General features: G+C 49.5%; 1 non-coding gene across 1 annotated transcript; it reads left to right on the top strand.

Moving 5' to 3' along the window:
- Positions 1-911: 911 nt before the first annotated feature.
- Positions 912-1,096, top strand: LOC145354598 (U2 spliceosomal RNA). Its single transcript, XR_013888871.1, has one exon. It is a non-coding gene; the product is annotated as a U2 spliceosomal RNA (small nuclear RNA).
- The last annotated feature ends 3,034 nt before the right edge of the window (positions 1,097-4,130 follow it).

The raw sequence follows: 4,130 nt of genomic DNA on the forward strand, positions 1-4,130 counted from the left end.
GCATTCATGGCACAAATATTCGTCTGTTTATCACTCTGTGATTTTAGCGTGCAATTGTTTCTGTCCATTGAGGTGAGGGATGGCATCTCTGCCAGAGGAACAGGCAGAATCTCTGCCAGAGGAACAGGCAGAATCTCTGCCAGACGAACAGGCAGAATCTCTGCCAGAGGAACAGGCAGAATCTCTGCCAGACGAACAGGCAGAATCTCTGCCGGAGGAACAGGCAGAATCTCTGCCAGAGGAACAGGCAGAATCTCTGCCAGAGGAACAGGCAGACAATAAGCCAGTGAAACCTATGTGTCCACTGGTTAATGAAGTGGTAATCAGGACGAGTAATCCAGTGTAATGTGGGTTTAACTCTTGTGAGAGATTAAGTTCAGTTTAAATGCTTAGAAATGAAAATCTAAGATTAAGATGGTCATAAAAACCTGACTGATTCACTGATGTTCTTTAGGAATGGAGAGCTGCTGTCCTTATCCAGTCTGAAGCTAGAGAAATATAGATAAAGAAATATGATCTTGCTGCTTCAGTCGCCAGGACCAGTTTAGTCTGTGACAGACTGAAATGTGTCTGCAGGTGGATACCTGCCTATTACAACTCATAATGTTAAGATGGCAGCGCGGGCTCGTTGGGCCGAAGGGCCTGTTTCCCGGGCTGTTTTGTTCTTTGTTCAAACCATCACTCTGATCTAAAGTCTCAATCACTGGGACAGGACAAAGGCATCAACAGTAAGGGCTGTCTGAACTGGCATTGCTGTGGAGATGCCAGCGTTGGACTGGGATGGGTACAGTAAGAAGTCTGACAACACCGGGTTAAAATCCAACAGGTTTATTTGGTAACTTGTAGCTTTTGTTACCAAATAAACCTGTTGGACTTTAATCTGGTGTTGTGAGACTTCTTACTGAACAGGCATCGCTTCTCAGCCTTTTGGCTAAGATCAAGTGTAGTATTGACATGCTGCACTTGGTTGAAGTCATTGGGTTACATTTTAGCTTCATTTGAAACAATTTTTTAAAAGTGGCATCTTGTCTAAGATGCAAATGAGATCAAGCCTTGGAGGAGGAGCTACACCTACTCCAATCAGCTTGGATCATGTCGATCAAGCCCCAGACAGGAGATGAGAGCCCTGTCTTGTCAGCTTGGATTGGGAATGTCCCAACTTGTTGGGACTCTGAATTGGATTTGATTTGATTGAATTGGAACAAAAACAAAAACTGGCACTCGGAGAGATCAGCATCCCACTGAAGAAAAAGCCACCAATCTGCATTGTGGCCTCAACGACTTTCTGTGGGAGTGAATTCCACACATTCCCCATCCCCTGGGTGAAGACATTTTTCATCACCTCAGTCCAATAAGGTTGACTCCTTATGTTCAAACTATCACCCCTGGTTCTGGATGGCTTCACCATCGAAAACATTAAGGGTGATTCTCCCAAAAGTGCTGAATTAGTGGGAAAACTGTTCTAGACCATGACAGCTTCACACTCAGATCTCCGCACTCTGCACTGCCGAGGTTACAAATGGGAATCTCATTAAAAACTCAGGGGCCCGGGACCTATTCGCACTGGAGTCTGACAGCTCTGGAACTCTGCACATGTACAGTGCCCCGATCTATCAATCTCCCCGTTTGCTGGCCAGCCTGGGACCCCCACAGTGCTGCCCCTCCAGACCCACCCCCTCGGCCCAATCACAGCCCCACAACAATTCTTGGGTCAATCCTGAGTCCCCCCACCCCAGAGCGCCCTGATGTGCAACCCATCTCCCCCAGCAGTGGTGATCCCTCCACCCCCCCCCTCACTCAAGCAGACCCCCCTTCCCCGTTGACCCCTCAGTGTCAGAACCCCCCTCCGGAGGCAGGCCCCCCACCACAGTCCCCTCCAATCACTGGCCTCTCTCCATCCTAGACCAGTCCTAATGCGGAATGGCAGCAGGACCACCACCAATCACCTCGAGGCCCTGCCCACAATAGGCCCCACCCATTGGTACTGCCCAATGGGCTCTGCCAAGTTGCCTGCTGGACATGGGCACTTTGCCCCTGGGCCATGCCAGGGTGCCCAAGCCCAGGGGGCACTCCCCGACACCGCTCGACCCCCTGGGGGTCCCGACTGACCCCGTTCATTACAGCGGGGTCTCCCGAACATGGGGAGGGTGTCTGAACCCCCCCAGAATGAAGTACTCCTGGCAGGGTGGGAGTTCCTGGTAATGAAATGCTAAACATGTTTAAACTACATTCAAAAAAATTCCGATGACTGATCTGCCTTCCTGCCGGTTTCCAGCGTTGGTCTGGAGTCTGACTATTCTCCAGTTCTCGGAGGTGTGCATGCGTTCCTGGTGCATGCGCAATCCCGGTACAAGGCTGGCGACACGCATATCCCAGCCCAACCCACCAGAAAAGTTGTGGGTCGCGATGGAAGAATTGCACCCCCTTGTTTCTGAATCTACCCTGTCTGATTTTTTTGGTAATTTGCCCCCAAAAGCTTTTCTAAAAATAGGAAGTGCTGGAAATGCTCTGCGGGTCTGGCAGCATCTGTGGAGAGATGAACAGAGATAATGTTTCAAGCCCGTTATGACTCCCTTAGGAACAGAAAAGCTGAGGCGTAATGGGCTCAAAATGCTAAGTGTGTTTCTCTCTCCACACATCCACCAGCCATCTGAGATTCCCCAGCATTTTATATTTCTGTTTCAAGATCTCTGCATTTCATTTTGATCATAATCTCTTCTATTTGCTTTCATCTCACCCGTGTCTGAAGGTGCTGACTCAGGAACTGTATCCCAGTGAGAGTCAGCACCTTCAGGAACTGTATCCCAGTGAGAGTCAGCACCTTCAGGAACTGTATCCCAGTGAGAGTCAGCACCTTCAGGAACTGTATCCCAGTGAGAGTCAGCACCTTCAGGAACTGTATCCCAGTGAGAATCAGCACCTTCAGGAACTGTATCCCAGTGAGAATCAGCACCTTCAGGAACTGTATCCCAGTGAGAGTCAGCACCTTCAGGAACTGTATCCCAGTGAGAGTCAGCACCTTCAGGAACTGTATCCCAGTGAGAATCAGCACCTTCAGGAACTGTATCCCAGTGAGAATCAGCACCTTCAGGAACTGTATCCCAGTGAGAGTCAGCACCTTCAGGAACTGTATCCCAGTCAGAGTCAGCACCTTCAGGAACTGTATCCCAGTGAGAGTCAGCACCTTCAGGAACTGTATCCCAGTGAGAGTCAGCACCTTCAGGAACTGTATCCCAGTGAGAGTCAGCACCTTCAGGAACTGTATCCCAGTCAGAGTCAGCACCTTCAGGAACTGTATCCCAGTCAGAGTCAGCACCTTCAGGAACTGTATCCCAGTGAGAGTCAGCACCTTCAGGAACTGTATCCCAGTGAGAGTCAGCACCTTCAGGAACTGTATCCCAGTGAGAGTCAGCACCTTCAGGAACTGTATCCCAGTGAGAGTCAGCACCTTCAGGAACTGTATCCCAGTGAGAGTCAGCACCTTCAGGAACTGTATCCCAGTGAGAGTCAGCACCTTCAGGAACTGTATCCCAGTGAGAGTCAGCACCTTCAGGAACTGTATCCCAGTGAGAGTCAGCACCTTCAGGAACTGTATCCCAGTGAGAGTCAGCACCTTCAGGAACTGTATCCCAGTGAGAATCAGCACCTTCAGGAACTGTATCCCAGTGAGAGTCAGCACCTTCAGGAACTGTATCCCAGTGAGAGTCAGCACCTTCAGGAACTGTATCCCAGTGAGAATCAGCACCTTCAGGAACTGTATCCCAGTGAGACTCAGCACCTTCAGGAACTGTATCCCAGTCAGACAGTTCCTGAAGGTGCTGACTCTCACTGGGATACAGTTCCTTTGTCCGGGAACAGTATCCTGGTCACTATCCATCCTTTGTATATCTCAAACCAAGGGTGAATTTTTCTGGTACAAATTCGGTGAGTGGTGACAGGCTTTTGACTCTGTATCCACATCATATCCGAGGGCTACACTCTCCATATTCCTATTAGTCGCAGAATCAAAGAGAGGGCCCAGAATTAAAGTAATTCGCAAAGGAAGCAATGCTGAAGGAGAAACACAGCAGGTAGTTAAGTTTGGGAATGCACTCCCTGAGATTGTGATGGGGACATGGTCACATAGTCTT

Source organism: Carcharhinus amblyrhynchos, chromosome 17 (assembly GCF_965287045.1).
Source record: "Carcharhinus amblyrhynchos chromosome 17, sCarAmb.v2.hapA, whole genome shotgun sequence".
Lineage (NCBI taxonomy): Eukaryota > Metazoa > Chordata > Chondrichthyes > Carcharhiniformes > Carcharhinidae > Carcharhinus > Carcharhinus amblyrhynchos.